Source organism: Capricornis sumatraensis, chromosome 1 (genome assembly GCF_032405125.1).
Source record: "Capricornis sumatraensis isolate serow.1 chromosome 1, serow.2, whole genome shotgun sequence".
In the NCBI taxonomy this organism is placed as follows: Eukaryota; Metazoa; Chordata; class Mammalia; order Artiodactyla; family Bovidae; genus Capricornis; species Capricornis sumatraensis.
This window is the reverse complement of record NC_091069.1, coordinates 174790389-174809360: the sequence shown is the minus strand read 5'-3', so window position 1 is coordinate 174809360 and position 18972 is coordinate 174790389. Positions and strand designations below refer to the sequence as shown.

General features: G+C 44.2%; 1 non-coding gene across 1 annotated transcript; it reads right to left on the bottom strand.

Annotated features, from left to right (window-relative positions):
- Window positions 1-204: 204 nt before the first annotated feature.
- Window positions 205-309, bottom strand: LOC138094068 (small nucleolar RNA U13). Its single transcript, XR_011146197.1, has one exon. It is a non-coding gene; the product is annotated as a small nucleolar RNA U13 (small nucleolar RNA).
- Between the last annotated feature and the right edge of the window lie 18663 nt (window positions 310-18972).

Here is an 18972-nt window from a genome sequence, read left to right as displayed (position 1 = left end):
AAAAATTTTATATGCTGCTCTTTAAGCTGTCTTTAAACTGTTTTTAAAACTGATACTGTTTTTAAAAATGAAAAGTTATCCCACAGAATGGGAAAAATATTTGTAGCACACATATATAGCAAAGGACTTAGAATATATAAAGAACATGTACAAATGAATAATAAAAATACAAAGAATGAAATTTTATTTTATTTTATTTTATTACGTCAGACAGGTAATGTGCTGGTGTCGTAACAAGATTTGCGGGGAGGGATATGTCACGCAGCAGTGTGAACACCCAATCATCACGCTCATGAACTACAAAAGGATCGGAGAATGAAATTTTAAAATGGTCAAAAACTGAAGCAGCATTTCATGAAAGAAGGTTATGAATGGCCAATAACCACATAAAAATGCTCCACATCATTTTATTGTTGGCAATTAAAATCATCATGGTATACCATTACACACCCATTAGAATAGGAAGAAATTTAAAAAGACTGACCGTATCAACCATTGACAAGGATGTGGATTAACTGGAACTCCTCTATAATACTACTGGGGATGTAAAATAGTACAGTCACTTTGAAAAAGAATGTAGCAATTTTTTTAAAATGTTAAACATACACCTGTCATTTGGTCAAATCATTGAACTCCTATTTATCCAAGAGAATTAAAGCAAACATGGAAGTTTGTACATGAATATTCATAGCAGCTTTAATCATAATAGCCCCAAAGAGAAAGCAACTTAAATGTTTCTCAACAAGGAAACATATAAAATGTCATGTACTCATACAATGGAATACTATTCAGCAATTTAGTAAAAATTTTGATATGCCAATAAGATGGATGAATCTCAAAATAGATAATCATAATGAAAAAAGCCAGACACAAAAGAGGATATATTATAAAACCCTATTTATACAGAATTTTGGAAAATGTAAACTTTCCTGCTGCTGCTGCTTCTAAGTCACTTCAGTCGTGTCAAACTCTGTGTGACCCCAGAGACAGCAGCCCACCAGGCTCCTCTGTCCCTGGGATTCTCCAGGCAAGAACACTGGAGTGGGTTGCCATTTCCTTCTCCAATGCATGAAAATGAAAAGTGAAAGTGAAGTCGCTCAGTTGTGTCCAACTCTTCGTGACCCCATGGACTGCAGCCTACCTCCATCCATGGATTTTCCAGGCAAGAGTACTGGAGTGGGGTGCCATTGCCTTCTCTGGTAAACTTCTCTACAGTAACAGAAAAGAGATCAGTGGTTCCGTGGGGCTAGGGACAGAGGAAAGGATGTTCTGCAAATATGTCTAAGGAAACTTTTAGGGGACCCTGGACATGTCCTGGGGTTCCCAGGTGGTGCTAGTGGTAAAGAACCCGCCTGCCAATGCAGGAGGCATAAGAGACACGGGTTTGACCCCTGGATCAGGAAGATCCGCTGGAGGAAGATGTGGCAAGCCACTCCAGTATTCTTGCTTGGGAAATCCCATGGACAGAGGAGCCTGGTGGGCTACAGTCCGTGGGGTCCCAAAAAGAGTCAGACAGGACTGAAGCGACTCAGCATGCACGCATGCAAGCACGGACATGTCCTATAGTTTGATTGTGATCATGGTTTCCCAAGGGTATGCATCTGTCAAAATTCATTAAACTGTATAAATTTTCAAAGTGGCAAAGAGAGAAATAAGGAAGAGAGGGGAGTTGGAAGCTGAGAGTCCCTCATATCCCCAGGGTAATTCAGAGATCTTTTTCCTTGGGTGGGAGGGGGATGGACTGTGTGCCAGATAACCAAAGTCAGAGGAAGAGAGCTCATCTCTGCCCTTAAGGGTCACTCAACAGTGATCAGTCAGAACCCCTGTGAGCCCTGCACACATCTTTCCTGCCTGGAAAGCTTTCCTCTTTCCAGCCACGTTTATCTCTTCTAAGACTCTCTTCCTCCAAGAATTATTTTCTATATATTCCCAAACATTCTTCATTCATAGCATGATTTCCACTAAATCACCTCTACTTCCTTTCACAGTTAGCTATTGCCCATAGCTGTATATACTTTTTGAGTCAGATATTACTAAGCATTGGCAAGGAGGTGGAGAAATCAGACCCTCATCCACAGCTGGTATAGCCATTCTGAAGGATAATTGAGTACCTTAAAATCTACCAAGCCCGCTACTATGTATACCTGGAGGGAAATTCCTCCTAGGGAAACAAGGAGATGCGCCTAAGGAAGTTCATTGCCTCAATGTTGAGGACCACCTAGATGTCCATCTCTAATGCACAGACAAGTAAAATGTGTATGCATACAGAAGCATAATGAACCAGATATACAGAAATCTGGATTGATCTCAAGAACAGAGTTGAGAGAAAAAAATAAAAATAAGATTTATAGCCCAATTCATTTATGTATTATGCACCCACATAAAACAGCCTTGTGTATTTTTGTTAAAGTTGCTCATATATCTAAATAAATATGTGTCAGATGTATTGGAAGGACTAAATAGAGTAGATGCCTATGGGAGGAAGGCAGGGAAATTGGGAACGGTGGGTGAAGGGAAAACATATTAAAATTGATTTTTTTTCTTGAAAAGAAAGAGGGCCATTCCATGGAAAGATGATGATATTCCATGAAGTGAGGATGGGATCAATTCAAGCATGCACACTTGAACCCCAAAGGATATATGAAAGAAAAAAATATAGATAGATAATAGGTAGATGGATGATAGACACACAGGTAGGTAGATAGATGGATAGATTTTGCCATTCACATTAAAAATGAATGAACTAACTGTCCCCTGGAGTGGTGTATTAGTTTCCTATTGATGCTGTAAGTTGCACAATCTTAGTGGCTTAAAACAACATGAATTATTGTTGCACAGCTCTGTAGGTAAGAAGTCAACCACAGGTCTCACTGGGCAAAAATCAAAGTGTCAGCAGGGCTGCATTCCTTTCTGGGGGCTCTAAGGGAAACTTGTTCACTTGCCTTTTCCAGTGTGTAGGAATCAACCCCATTCCTTGACTCATGGCCGTCCTCCTCCACCTCCAGTAAGGGCAGGCCTAGTTTTTCTTACATGTCCTTCTCCAACCCTGACCTTCTCTTCTGCCAGCCTCTTTCTCTTTTCAGAATCGTTGTGATTACAGGGAGTCCACCTGGATACTCCAGAAACATCTGCCTATCTTAAAGTTGTGTGACTAATCCCTCAAATCTTTTAAAATTCTGACAATAGGTATGAATTCAGGTACTGGGTCGCTAGGTCACTGTCTGGAATGGAGGGTGGCATGTCAGCCTTGGATATTGGAAGTCCTGGTCTAGGAGACAAGCAACTCACTCTTATATCAAGAGTTGTAAACAGTATGTTCCATATTTGGGGATAAATGTGAGTCTTGGTCAGAAATCTTGGTGGGAAACCAAGACTATTACCAATAAGCAGAGTGTCCCCTCTGCTATAGGTGTTTTGTCATTGACAAAGTGTGATGTTTTAGCAAATTGAATGGCTGTCATAACCTCTTGCCTTACGGCAAACCCTGCATAGGGATAGACTGGTGGCAAAGTCAACCTGAGCTTTATCTGAGTTAGGGCTATGCTCCTTCAACTGCCAACCTGGACAGGCAGCATCAGCACTGCCTGAGAAGGAGCTTGTCAAAAAGCAGAGTCTCAGGCCTCATGCCAGACCTACTGGATCATAACTGCATTTGACAAGATTCCCATGTGATCTGTATGCTCATTAGAGGTTAAGAAGCGCTGGGTTAGGGTTCTCCTTTCAAAAAGAATATGAACGTCTCTTCTAGCAAGTTACCATAGGCTAGTCATTTACAATGAATGACTGGTTTAAGCAGATTACTTCTTATTTATCTCTTTGCTGAAATAAGCCAGATGGGAATTTTGTTTGAAAGGGAGGAAGAAATCATCAAATTTCCAATCCTTGAGCCCATTTCAGCCTCAGCTCTGCCACAGGGATCTGGCATATAGTAGGACTCAACACACTTTTGTTTGGCTTTTGTTTTGTTGTTTAGCTGAGTAACTGACTTACAATAACAAAGGATATGTAGTTTTATGCATATCGTGATTTGCTATATGCTCAGCAATAGGACTTTAGGCAACACTTCTCAACATTGATGCACTTGGATGTCCTCTGACCTACAAGTTTTTCAAATCTTTTTTTTTTTTTTTGATCTCAGAAAGAGATCACTTTGCAGAAAAGAAGCAGATTCCATACCTGCAGTTCCATCCCTTCCCTTCGCAAGATAGCTGGGTCCATCTCATCCTCTTGGCAGAGTGCTGTTGTTTCTCCAAGGCTTCCTTGAGGAGCCTCCATTGTATCTTCTCTCTAGGCTCCCTTCCCACCTTACTCTAGGTGGGTAATTGCTAAAGACGCTCTTGTGATCCCCCCTCAGCATTCATCCAAGTATTAAAATACAGAATTTTACCCCTGGCAGCAGCTTCTAAGACACAGTATAATATCCATCACTGTATGGATAAAGAAAAGGAAGTCTGCACAAGGGAAATAAATAGATCAAGACTGGAGAGGCAGTTCACGACAGAGTCTATATCCAAACCTAGTCACAGAGGTCTGGTGACCTGTTTGAGGTCATATGGCCAGTTGATGACAATGCTGGAATGAGAACCCAACTCCAACTCCAAGAATTTTTTCCACTACAGCATCTTTCAACACAGCTAGAACACCCTTGCCCATTCCTGATGGGAGGACACCTCATTATTGATTCACTAATGCTATTGAAAGTATTCACATTGAGGGCTGAGTGTCAAGGTGGGCTTTAGGAGAGAGGGTAAATTGTGCTACCAGGGAATGCTAGTGACCAAGTCTGGTCTTTTATCTCATACCAGCCTTCCCACCTAAATCCACTTTTATGGCTTAAGCTTTTTGATTATTTTCCTATCCAATCCCCCTTTCTGGCCATGTGTGATTACTATCTTGCTATTTCAAGTTTCTCTCCAGCTGGGTAAGTCTTCACATAGGTTTTTCTCTTTGATTTCATCTCATCCACCTGGGGGAGGAGGAGAGGAGGGAGCAGCTTACCTTCCCACTGCTCTGTTCACCTCTCACTCATTTCTTCCCAGCTCTCCACTTTTCACCACTTTTTACTTCCCATTCCCTCTCTCCCTTCCATTTCTCTTAAAATAATGGCCCCTGAATTTCTTGCCCCCACCAAAATAGATGGCTTCCCTCCCTCTGCTCAAGGGGTGGGGGCGCACCATGAAAACCCCAAATGCCATCTTTCATCTTTCTTATTTCCTATTTTCAGCACGTATCCTATTTTTAACTCTGCCTCCTTCTTAGCAGATTGACACAGCACTCTGCTTGGTTCCCAGAATAAATGCAATTCAAGAATGAGCGGCAAGTCCAGCCTTCCAGCCTCCCAGAATCCTCTGTAGGCAGGCATTTGGTAGGACTGTTCCTGCCAGCACTGGAGAAGTATTTCTACTGGCATCTGTTTGTCTCAGAGCCCCATCTTTTGCTGTCCTGGAAACTCCTTCCATACAGGATTTTCTTCCTAGCAGATTTCCCTTCCTGATCATGTAAGCACCAAGCTTACATTAAAGATGTTTTTATTCCCCTAGCATACACTGGCTACACTATAAAAGATACTTAAGAAATACTTGTTGGGTGAATGAATGCTGGCACATTAATAACAGATCATCACTGAGTTTATAGGAAGTCAATTTGGAATTATATGATCCACAAGGTGAACAATACATATTAGAATTCACATTTTAAAAATAAAAACCAATTTCATATTACATCCAATATTGCTGATGTCTCCAAATCATTATAAACCTGAATGAAGGAGCAACATTTACAGAGCAACTTCCACTATCAGGACCTGTACCTTGCTTAAATGATTTCTTTTATTCTACAACCTCTGAAATAGGTACTATTATCCCCATTTGGGGGTAATAAAACCAAGACTCAAGCAGGTGAGCAACTTGGTGTTGATACACAGAAAGAGTAAGTGGATTTAACCCAAGTCTAACTGCCTTCAAAACTCACTTTAAAAACTGAAGAGGACTTGGGGTCTTTGAACACAGCATCTGAGGTAACACGTGCTAATACCTTCTGGTTCAGCCCGTGTCCCCTTGTCTATTTCTCTCATGCTTGGCACATAGTAGGTGCTCGAACAAATTATCTGTTGAATTACATTACTGATTGTACCATTTAGACTCAGTTTCTTAACCTGGTATCATTCTAATTTTCTGGGCTTGACATAGACACTTTAGAAGAAACTCAGCATCAAGCTCTGGAGGGTTATCAGATTGGGGACGCACAACCCAATGTCTTCTATCTTCATAAAGGAAAATGGGTATGGGATGAAAACTTAGCAGGCAGGATTCAGATTAGAACTAAAGGAAACACTGAAAGACACTGGACCAGACTGTGAAGAAGACAAAATATTTTGTCTGCAGAACCCCATCTCTCTGGGATGAGTCAGATTCCTGCCTGCTGGGAAGGCTCTATTTCTGAGGGTCTACAGAAGTTGCTTCTGTGCAATTGTGGCAACAGTAGGAAGAGTCTGCCGCTGAAACTGACCTCATTCAATGGCACCCTTTTCACAGCAATATGGCGTTGTCAGTTCCCTTGATTGCTCTCTGATGCGTAGCTTTAATTGTATCCTTGCTTTTATGTAGAGAATAGAATCATGTTCCCAAGAGGATAGCCAGGAAAATCCACTGCCAGACTAGAATACAAATGGGAGCCTGCAGAAATTGCTGCTTCATGGGTGGGCATGGGAGAAAGGAGAAGAGGGAGGACAGGTATCCCTGAAGATTTGGGGTTTATGCAGGAAGGGTCACTGCCCCCCTCTACCTCTACTAGGAGTACAAACAGCAGAATGTTATTCATAGGAAACTGCCTGGAAATTGCATAGGAAACATCCTGTGCATAGGAAATTGCCTATGGAGGAGGGTTTATGTGTGCTGAAAAGCTGCCATCCTCCCAAAAAGCTGCCCCTCATCCACACTGGAGCTTCTGTGGCCTAATATCACTGTTGACGTAATTATCTATTGCCTTCCTCAGTTATGTGTGTTGCTATGCAATTGAGATCATACTGTACATACAGTTTGCAATCTGCTTTTTTCATTTAATATTATAGTTAATAAGCCTTGGAAGGTGGGAAAGTTTGGTAAAATCCAGACATTTTATAGTTGGCAGTGATAACAGGCAAAAACAGCAACAACAACCAGCACTGCAGTTCAGGTCCTGGGAGCTGGACTAGTCCTGTCCCACCAGTGGAAGGGTTCAGCTGTTTATACAGCTTCATGAGGCAGTGGGCAGTGGTTGGCTCTAGCAACTGGAATTAAAGGAGTTTTGTTTTGTTTTAATCTGCTCTTAACTTATTTTTCCCCCAAATTTCATAATAAACCAGTATCATTTTTATAGTCAAAAAAAATTATCTTAAGTGTTTCTTCTTTGTGCTGCCAAGAAAGCAGCAAGGCCTTAGAATCTGAATCAGCTACAGAAGAGCAAGCCACCCAGGCTCATCTCACCATGCCTTAGGCTGTTTATCTACAAAGTGGGACGTTCACCCTAGACCCTCTCACAGTAGAGACTGTAACACCCTTACTCTCATACAGAAAAGGTATAGACAAGGTGAAGAGATTAGCAGCCTGGATCTGGGAGGTGGCTGAGCCTTGTGGTCCACAGCTGCCCAAGCCTCCACACCCCTTCTCCAACAAGCCTCTCAGAAGAAGAACATTCATTCACCTTACTTAGGCTCATAACCTCCCAATGTAGGCATCACTGAGAACAGACTGGAACTCAGTATCTTTAGACCCTGAAATAAGGAATCAAGCTCCTTTTTTGTCCCACTGCTCACTCACAGAGCTGACTAGTTCTTTAGGCCCAGGAGACAAGAACTTAGGGACCAAAAAATGTTTAGGGGGCCACAAAAATATTTTAATATATTACCGTATCTGTCATATGCTGACAGAGTTGTAAACACACTTTTTTTTTTTTTAATGGTGGAAGAGGGCCTACAAAAGCAAATTTACCTGAGATTCACGAAAGTCATAACGTGGTCCTGCTCAGCCTATATCATCTTCATTTTTTTCTGGGCCCTACTACGAAATTATGAAGGTGGATTGTGGATTAGATTGCTGACCATTCCTCTCTATTCATCTTCTTTATCTTTCTGGTACAAAGGAAGCAAAACTTGGGTGTGGATATTTCATGTAACAAGTAACTAGAATGATGAGGTTTAGACCGAGACCCCCACAGCAGAATTAGGCAGATGGAGACATATTCATGGAGAGAGCAGAAGAAATAGAGCTTTTAATTGCCCACACAAACAACCCTTACAACACAGGAAGAACAAGCAGCCATAACTCTAGGAAATGACTTGGCATTTTCCCTTTTTTTTTAAAGAAATGATTATCCTTTATTCCTTAGGATAAGGTTTCTGCAAAATGTGAACATACCCTTTAATAACTCTGGTTCTTCTTTTCAAATTAGAGTTATAAATAAATAAGCACAATTTGAGAACCATTTGATTACGTCCCTGTACTTTCCCAAGATTCCCTAAGGAGGCACTTACACCAACTTTTGCATCATTAATATTTAAATAAAAATTCGAATTGAATTGTGGGACAAAAAGGCATTTACAAAGCACATGTTTGGGCACAATGCAGCATAAGTTTTAGACTTAGGGAGCCAGTAGAATATTTGGTCCCTGCAGAGCAGCAACAGAATAATGCAGCAAAGAATTTTGAAAGGAAAGAATACTGGTTTCAAGGGAGGAAGCAGGGCAGAAACTCCCAGTTTTATTTGGAGTCTCTTATTCAGCAGCCACAAATACAGGGACCACCATCAAGAACCAGGAAGTAAGCAAATCAGGGCAGTTGAGCAGGCAACATCAAGTCACAAAGCCCAAGTCATTTTTAAAACATCAAGGAAAAGTTACTGTGCTTGAGACTTCCCTGGTGGTCCATCAGCTAAGACTCCATGCTCTCAATGTATGAAGCCCAGGTTTGATCCTTGATCAGGGAACTAGATCCCACATGCTGCAACTAAGACCCTATGCAGCTAAATAAAATAATTTTTTTTAAAAAAGTTACTGAACTCAAATCACCCCAAATACCTGTGATACCAAAAAAAAAAAAAAATTAATTCCAAACACCTTGTTTAAAAAATGAGGTGACTTTTCAATACATCTTGTTGAAAATTTCATTTTGTAATTTTCTTGTAATTTTCATTGGTGAACACTTATAGAGCTCGGCACTATGCCAAGAGGGTGTATACGATTGTTCAATAAGTCAACCCTCAGGGGATTGTAATGTGTTTGGGAAACATGAGAAATACTAGATGTAAAAATGCATCACAGCAGTATGGGGCATACCTGCTGAATGACACCGGAACGGCCCTGCCTCTAAGTTCTGTGCAGGAGCCAAGAGAAAGGCGAATCCTCAAGTGACTAACGTGTCGTTGAGGATCCAGTGGAAAGCAGACAGCACACTCAAAGGATTTCACTGAAAGTTTAAGAAAATAATGATTGGAGTGTGGGCAGAGTTACGCCAACTAATCACAGTGGTAAACAGGGCCAGCAGCAGGGAATGCTGGCACCACTCTTGGCCTGTAGGGGAAAGGCAAGGAGCGAAATCGTGGAGCCCCATTGAGCAAGTGCTGGTGTCTGGAAAATGGGAGGCTCCACAGGAGCTGAGGACAGAAGCTCAGGATGCGGGTTGGGGAGTAAATCCCCAGTCTCTGGTCACCTGCTGGTGCCGTCCACAGGCTCAACCAGAAACTGGAGGACAAGGGAGCTAGGATGCAGTCATGGGGCACAGACTGGGAGAGACAAGAGTGGAGAATGGACAGGGTGACAAAGGGAGGCTAACCCAGTGCACAGGCTGGACACTTCACTATGGGCTTTACAAGAGAGGAGAGTTCTCGGCATAGTAGTGAAAGGGGAAAGGCATCTTGGGCAGAAGAAGACATGCCCATATAGGAAATGGGAAACAATTCATCTTTCAGCCAAGAAATGTGTGCAAAGTGCATTTTCTTGAGAATAGGCAGGCTGCAACAGCCAGGAAGCTTGGAGGTACAGATACACAGAACTCAATCTCGGCACAATGACGTCTGAAGTGGATAATTCTTTGTGCCTTGTAGGATGTTTAGCAGCATCCTTGGCCTCAGCAGCATTTCACTCTGAGTTGAGATAACCAGAAGTCTTCAGGCATTGCCAAATGTCCTCTGCACACATGCTAAGTCCCTTCAGTCATGTCAGACTCTTTGGGACCCTATGGACTGTAGCCCACCAGGCTCCTCTGTCCATGGGATTCTCTAGGCAAGAATACTGGAATGGGTAGCCATGACCCCCTCCAGGGAATCTTCCTGACCCGGGGATCAAACCCGCATTTCCTGTGGCTCTTGCATTGGCAGCAGATCCCTTATTGCTGAGCCACTGGGGAAACCCAAATATCCTCTAAGCAAATTTCCCCCCAGTTGAGAACCACTGGGAAAAGAAAAGAAAGAGACTATAACCAGAAATCTGTTGACACATGGGGTAGAGAGGAGATTCTAAAGGCTTAGATCAATACAGAACAGCAAGACAGACAAGAGAAGGACAAATGACACAGACCCCGAAAAAGAGGAGCAGGTAGGCTGTGGGAGGACAGGGGTGGGAGGTCATGGGTAACTTACAGGTGTGCAGATTGGAGAGCAGGTAGAATGACGTCTCCACTGACAGAATGGGGAGGCCTGAGGATCATCCTAAGCAACACGATGTATCTTCTGTGAACTTAACTCGAAAGGAACCATCGTTTAAACAAGGCACTGAGTTGAGAGCGGAGACTAGGACAAGAGGCATAAATTTGGGTCATCCACACAGAGACAGACTTCTACTCTCCTATGGATAGAAGGAAAAGTAGAGAAAACCAAGGTTCTCTTTTCTTTTTTTGGGGGGGAGGGATGTTGGGGTGGAAAGGCATGGTGTGCCTATTTAGAAGAAAAACGTGGGATAAAACCAGAAGGCTCCACAGACAAGAAAATCAGGCAGTTTTCTGAGGTGGAAAATGGGCTGAAGTCCAGCTCCTGCCCCACTTGTCAGTTCCTTTGTCCTGAGGACTCTGCCTGACATGAGCGACCACCTTTTTCTAACGTACAGAGATGCCACGTAGGCTGGGGGCGGTACTGAGGAGACTCAAAGCTCCACAGAAGTCACAAGTGTCAGGAAGGGAAAAGCCTTGTTGGCCTCACCTCCCCAGTGATTAATGGTCCTCTTTTATTTTTTCTTTGAATCATTCAAATCTGTAAAGAAGTAGAATTTCCTAGGTGATAAGAATGACCAAGCCGACTTTTGTTATGTTAATGAGGTGACTTTTGAAAGTCACCTAAGGATGGAGGCTGTTTTCCAGAAGAACTAGACATGTCCGTTAGAGAATTGGAAATTTCAGTCCCACTCCCCAGACCTCTGAGGAGGGGAAAGGGGCTAGAGGTTGAATCACTCACCTGTGGTGGGTAATAATTTTATCAAACATGCCTATGTAATGAACCCTTCATAAAATCCCCAAAGGAGAGAGTTCAGAGAGCTTCCAGGCTGATGAACCAAAATGCATCCACACGCCCTGAGCTGGGCACCAGACTGCACAGGGACAGAAGCCCCTTTCTTCTGGGCCTCACTCTATGTATCTCTCATCTGACTGTTGATCCATATCCTTTAATATCCTTTGTAATGATCCTGTTAAGTGAGTAAACTGGCTTCTTGAGTTCTGTGAGCTGCTCTAGCAAATTAATTGAACCCAAGCGGAGGGTTGTGGGTCCTGTGATTTAAAGACAGTTGGTCAGAAGCACAGGTGATAACCTGAATTTGAGACAAACAGCTGAATTGGAGGGTAGTCTTGTGGGACTGAGCCCTTACCTGTGCAACCTGATGCTATCTCTGCGTAGACAGCGTCAGAATTGAGGGAAACTGTAGGACACCCTACAGATGTAGATGGTGTCAGAGAACTGCTTGGTGGTGTGGAGGGAAAAACTGCACATACTGGAACTGGATGCAGAATGGTAGGCTACTATAACAATATACCATAGACTGCGTGGCCTAAAAAACAGAAATTTATTTATCCTGTGGGGAGAGTGTGTAATTTCCTCAGTTCAGTCTCACTGCAACAAAGATTTGAAACAATGGGCAAGTCACAGCTTGGTTACAGCTTAGAGTTTATTCAGTAAACAGAGGATGGTGGAATAGCATCACCACCTCAATAGAAATGAGTGAGCAAGTTCCAGGAGATGGTGAAGGACAGGGAAGCCATGGGGTCACAGAGTCAGACACTCCCTCCTGGGCAGTAACGCTCGAAGCGAGGAAAGTCTTGGCCAGGCTCGCCAAGGCCAGAGCAGCATCTCAGCCGTGACTCTGCAATAGCGGGCCTCTGAGCAGAGCTGGAGCTCTCCTGTTGTGGAAGCCCACACGGTGCTTCCAAAGAAAGGCTTGCAAACCCACGCCTGTGGGCTGCCTCTTCTTCCCCCAGGGAGCCTTGCTTCCCCGCGTGCTGTGCACACGGCTTCCAGGCCTGGGCACCAAGCGCTTCCTTGGAGGTCTTTTCTCAGGGGCTGAGTAAGTGCCTGAACAACAACAACAAAGGATCGTACACCCTCAAGGCTTGAGGATAGGCTCATTGATAGGAAGGGGGAGTGTTTGTTTCACCTGAGGTTCTCACTCTGGTCTGTGGACTTTTCCTTTGTTTCTTTTTCATGGGCTTCCCTCCTTTGTCTGTTTTTTAGCCACGGCCAGTTTGAACTCCTTTTTCCTATTCTAACTACCTAACACTCCCAGTTCTGGAGGCTAGGAAGTCTAAGATCAAAGGTCTGGCCGACTCAGTCCCTGTGAGAGCCCAAATCAAGGCTTCCACACTGCAACCTTCTTGTTTGCCCTCACATGGCAGAGTCTAAGCTCTGGTCCCTCCCTCTTCTAAAAAGGGCACTAATCCAGTCATGGGGCTCCACCTTCATGAGTTCACCTAGTTCAGTTCAGTTCAGTAACTCAGTTGTGTCCGACTCTGCGACCCCATGAATCGCAGCACACCAGGCCTCCCTGTCCATCACCAACTCCTGAAGTTCACTCAGACCCACATCCATCGAGTCAGTGATGCCATCCAGCCATCTCATCCTCTGTCATCCCTTTCTCCTTCTGCCCCCAACCCCTCCCAGCATCAGAGTCTTTTCCAATGAGTCAACTCTTTGCATGAGGTGGCCAAAGTACTGGAGTTTCAGCTTTAGCATCATTCCTTCCAAAGAAATCCCAGGGCTGATCTCCTTCAGAATGGACTGGTTGGATCTCCTTGCAGTCCAAGGGACTCTCAAGAGTCTTCTCCAACACCACACTTCAAAAGCATCAATTCCTCGGCACTCAGCCTTCTTCACAGTCCAACTCTCACATCCATACATGACCACTGGAAAAATCATAGCCTTGACTAGATGGACCTTAGTCAGCAAAGTAATGTCTCTGCTTTTGAATATGCTATCTAGGTTGGTCATAACTTTTCTTCCAAGGAGTAAGTGTCTTTTAATTTCATGGCTGCAGTCACCAACTGCAGTGATTTTGGAACCCCAAAAAATAAAGTCAGCCACTGTTTCCACTGTTTCCCTGTCTATTTCCCACGGAGTGATGGGACCAGATGCCATGATCTTCGTTTTCTGAATGTTAAGCTTTAAGCCAACTTTTTCACTCTCCACTTTCACTTTCATCAAGAGGATTTTTAGTTCCTCTTCACTTTCTGCCATAAGGGGGGGTCATCTGCATATCTGAGATTATTGATATTTCTCCCGGCAATCTTAATTCCAGCTTGTGTTTCTACCAGTCCACTGTTTCTCATGATGTACTCTGCATATAAGTTAAATAAGCAGTTCACCTAATCACCTCCTTAAGGCCTACCTCCAAATATCACTACATCAGGGTCTAGGGTTTTATCTTATAGATTTAGGAAGACACAATATTCATTCTACAGCAACCAGTAAAAAAGACTGAGAAGAAAGAGCTAATGAGGCAGGAGAAAAACCAAGAGAGTCTGATGTTCTGAAACCAAGGAATGGGTTTCAAGGATAAAAGAGTGATCAATAGGGTCAAATGCTGCTGATAGGTTGAATTGAGGCTAAGAGACAACTTTTGACATCACGTTATTTGAGAGTCAGACAAGAGCAGCTTTGGTGGAGAGATAAGGATGAAAGCCTGAAATCAAGGAGATTCAGGAGAGGCTCTAGAAACTAGAGGAAGCAAGTACAGACAACTCTTTTAAAGAACTCTGCAATAAGGGGAGCAGAGAAATGGGGCAAAGCTGGGGGAGAATACAGTGGGAGAAATTATAAAATGTTGATGGGAATGAGGGGAGAATGAAATGATGAAAACATATATGGTCTACTCTCAACTACACAGGAAAACAGAAACAGTGTGACCTATTTGATGAGTTTACTTTAAAAGATCTTATGGACCAATATCTGAAATGTATTTTGTAAAGTATATGTAAGTTGTGAAACATAATAACACCCCCAAAACCACTACCCACACCAAGAGCTAGACCACCATCAATCACATATGTCTTCTCTCTTAGAAGAAAGCAACTTTCCTCAATTTTATGATCGTCATTTCCTTGTAAAATCAAATTCTATTATACTTATTGTACTGTTCTTACACTTATTCTGTTGTACACATTCGGTTGTACTTATTGACTGACTGATCTTCAACCTGGCCTCCTGCAGGCTGTCAGGCCACTTCGGTCAGACAGCAACATGAAATTACATTCTTACATTTAACCTCCCACACTGAAATTTCATTTTTCATCTTCCAGCTCTAGCTTTGCTTGAACCACCCATTCTTCTGCACGAAGATCATTATAATTCATTCTTTTCTGTATTATTTACCCTGCATGAAAGCAGGAAAGCCACATCACACCTTCTTCTCTTGTGCACACACAGAATGGACCCCAGTGACCACAGCATTTTTTTTTCTCCTGAAAGATGCACTTACAGCCCTCAAATCCCCAGCCTCCGTCCAATCCCAAGGCATACACTGCTCAGCAGATGCCTTCACCAGAATCTAGTGGTCCCTCCACAGAGGGAGCGGGAAAGCGGGTGATGGCCAGTGATTCTGTATCCTTTATCTCCTAATCTTGCCTGTGGACAAGCGGCCATCCTCAAGTCATCTAGAATTCTCCAGGTGTGCAAGGACCTGTAAGACCCTGACAAATGCCAACAGACTGGACCCTTCACAAGCAGATGACAGCAGGCTCCGAAAGCCCTCCACTTTCAGAGGTTCCAGCTCCCCCACTTGCTCACTGATGCTTGAAATTACTTTAAGGAGAGACAACAGTTTTCACTCACAATTGCAGAAACCTTTGAAGGCCCTAAATGAAGTAACTCATTGATTTAGACCAGTGCACTGGTCTGAAAGATTAGATGACACAATGGGCACCTGAAAAATGGGTATGAATACCCATAGTAGAGAGCAAAAGGACTTTTCTTGCTTCCTTGGGCGCCTAAAAAAGAAAAATCTTAAAATCACAAGATCTGGAGTCAAATTTGGTCTCACTGCCAGTGGTCTGACCATAGGCAAGTTACTCAACGTTTTAAGTCTGTCGCTTATTCCTAAAATGAAGGTGAATACCTACTTCCAGAGTCACTGTGAGACTTTGAGGCCATTCTAAGCCTGAATATTTTCCTTCTTGCCCTGTTACCTTCAGCACCTCGAGCTCTGTTCCTATCCACACCAGCTCCACCCCCCCTCTCTGATCATTACAGAGGTTAAAAGGGAGAAGTCTGGAACACTGAATGGAAGTACAAACCCTACCCGTATCACTTGCTATGATCTTCGGCAAGTTACTTGACTGCTCTGTGCTGTTTTCTCTGTACAATGACGATAATAAGGGTATTTGCCTCATGGAGTGACTGTAAGGATTGAGCGAGTTAAGACGTTTGAAAAGGGAGGTGGGGGCGGGGAGGGGGTCACTGCAAGAAGCGTTTCTGACAATCGTTCCCCAGGGGTTCTCACCTGCTCCCTTTCCACAAGCCAAAGGCAGCACCGAAAGCTCCTCCACTTCCGCTAACGTAAAAAAGCCTGTAAAGTGCTACACATTCCCCAGGGTTTCTCAAAGCCCCCAGCCTCATCCCTAAACCGCTAGGCCGTCTGTAGATCTAGGTCCCCCAGCCTGGGCGCGGCGAAACCTGCGGAGCCCGGACTCCCCAGGGGCAGCGGCAGAGGGGGCGGGGCGGGGGCCACGCGGGAGCGGGCGGGGCCAGGGAGGCTCTGTGAGGCGGAGCCGGGACCCCGCCCCGCGGTTGCCAGGCAGCGCAGCGGGCGTCGGCGTAGCCAGGCGAAGGCGAAGCGCTAACAAAGCCAGGTCCCAACGCACCCCTCCTGTGCTCCTGGCTGAGGCAGGTGCCGCCCTACCCCGCTCACATTCGGCTGCTTTCCGCCCGCCGGCCCGCCGAAGGTGCGAGGCGGTGGATCTCTCTCCGCACCTCCCGCCTGAAGCCAGGCCCGAGGTGTCGCCCGCTGCCGGATAGCCCACTTGGGAGCGAGCCTCAGGTAGCCACCCCGAGGGGAAGTGAGGGAGGGGAGCACCCTGAACACCCCAACGGTGGCTCAGGTCTGAGGGAAGAGTCCTGCCCGATGGGCCCACCTGGATTCTGAACCCCTCCTGTTCACAGAGCCGAAAGAGGGGACTGCGATCTTTAGGAGAAGGTAACCATGGGTGATTATTGCTCTCTACCCAAACTGTATGTATACTTTGTACCCAGGACTACCATTTTACGATTTCTTACACGGGGGCAGTGATTTGGAAACACAACAAAATCTGGGATCAAATCCTCCCATTGACTAGCCAAATCCTCCCATTGACTAGCCAAATCCTGGCTTTTTCTTCTCTAACACAGATATAACAATCCCTATGTAGGGAGTAAAACTGTGTCCAAAACAGGTCTGTATAGTGAAAGCTATGGTTGTTCCAGTAGTTATGTACAGATGTGAGAGCTGGACCATAAAGAAGGCTGAAAGCCAAAGAATTGATGCCTTTGAATTGTGGTGCTAGAGAAGACTCTCGAGAGTCCCTTGGACTGCAAGGAGATCAAACCAGTCCATCCTAAAGGAAATCAGCCCTGAATATTCATTGGAAGGACTGATGCTGAAGCTGAAGCTCCAATTCTTTGGCCACCTGATGCAAAGAGTTTACTGGAAAAGACCCTGATGCTGGAAAGATTAAGGGCAGAAGGAGAAGAGGGCAACAGAGGATGAGATGGTTGGATGGCATCACCAACTCAATGGACATGGATTTGAACAAACCCTGGGAGATGATGGAGGAGAGGCAAGCCTGGAGTGCTGTGGTCTATGGGGTCACAAAGAGTCAGATATGACTTAGCAACTGAACAACAAAAATGAGGGGGTTGCCATGAGGACCAAAGGGCATGGCTAATACTTTATATAAACTGCTATCATTCATTCATTTTCCTCATATATATTGAGTAATGACTGTATCCCAGGCACCAGGTTTGGCATCAGGGATTCTATTGTGAACAGAAAGTGACTATCCCTGCCCTCGAGTTTACAGTCTATTGGAAATAGACTATTGTTCATCAAAAAAAAAAATCACACAAATAATGTAAAATTAGAGTCAAGTGTTGCCAAGGAGAGGTGAGTAAGGGGTGCTCTGAGAAGGTATAACATAACAGAGAGAGGTCAGGGAAAACTGAGCTGAGAGCTGAAAAACCTATGAAATGATGAGGAGTGTGTCCAGGCAAGGGTAACCATGTGTCCAAAACCCATCATCTATTCCAAATCCAAACAAATGCATACAGTTCCTGGTCCTTGGTTCTAAGAGTTGTTCATAGACCCTCCTCCTGAGATTCTGGTGTCTGAAGCCTTTCATTCAGGTAACTGCAGGCTTTAAACAATTTTTGAGGCCCTGTTTAGCCCACACCAATAAAACCAAATGGGAAATTGCAAAAACAAATGTATATTTCATATTCAGTAAGACCTATGTTCTTTAGCATGTATGTGTTGGCCTGCCATTTCACATTGGGAGGTATAAGAGGAAATTTTAAGATTTGAGGAGGCAGGGCTGGGATGGATGGATAATTTAGAAAGGCCTTGCATACTGAGAGCTTTAAGAATGGAAAAGAACTTCAAGAAGTACTGGAATAATGGAATGTTAAAGTAGAATGGATCTTTCCCCGTTATTTTTTATCAGATGTGAATAAATGATCCACAGTGCCCAAAAGAAAACATTGGTCTTCAGACTCCTTTCCACCGTAAGGAGCTATGATCCTAGGTCTCTGTGACTCAAAAGTGCATGGAAGTCCTGAGAGTCCGATGGGGACGTGGGAGAGGACTTTAACCTGTCCCTCCTTCAGTGTTCACCATTTCCACTGTGGTGTCACCATCTACCCAGTCATCACAGCTTGAAGGGAGTCACCCTAAGCTTTTCTCTCTTCTCATCCATTTCTCCCAGTGGTTACCAAGTCCTGTATCTCCTGTCTCTCCTCTCCCTCCCAGTTGCAATTGTTTTTCAAGGCCAGGATTCTCTCCAGAGTTTTCCCCAAAGTCCTGCTGTACTCCCCTAACCAGGCTCCTTGCATAAGGCTTCACCCCACTCTCTTCAGTGCATCTCAGCAGCTTTCAGTCAATGTGTGTTTCAAGAGTCCAGCAAAGAGAAAGAAATCATACAACAATTTAACGAAGAAAGTTCAATGTAACAAATTTTTAACTATAATGGATTGGGGTAATGGAAGATTGGTTAGCAGGACATAAAGATCCAAAGAGTACAAGAATCACAGGTTTAAGAAGTGGTCACTACCCTTGAGATAGATCACCCAAGAAAGAGATGACTTCTTAAGAGTGTGTCACAGAAGGTATGGCCACAGCTCATTAGATGGCAGAGAAGTTGAGGTGCCAGGCAGCCAGAAATCCACTGTCTGGGATGCCAAAGAAGCCATGAAAAGGTGAAAGTACACTGGCTGTACTCTGCTGCAAACCTCCCAAGAGAGGTGCCAGGGGAAGCAGCCAGCTACTGGGCGCTGCTG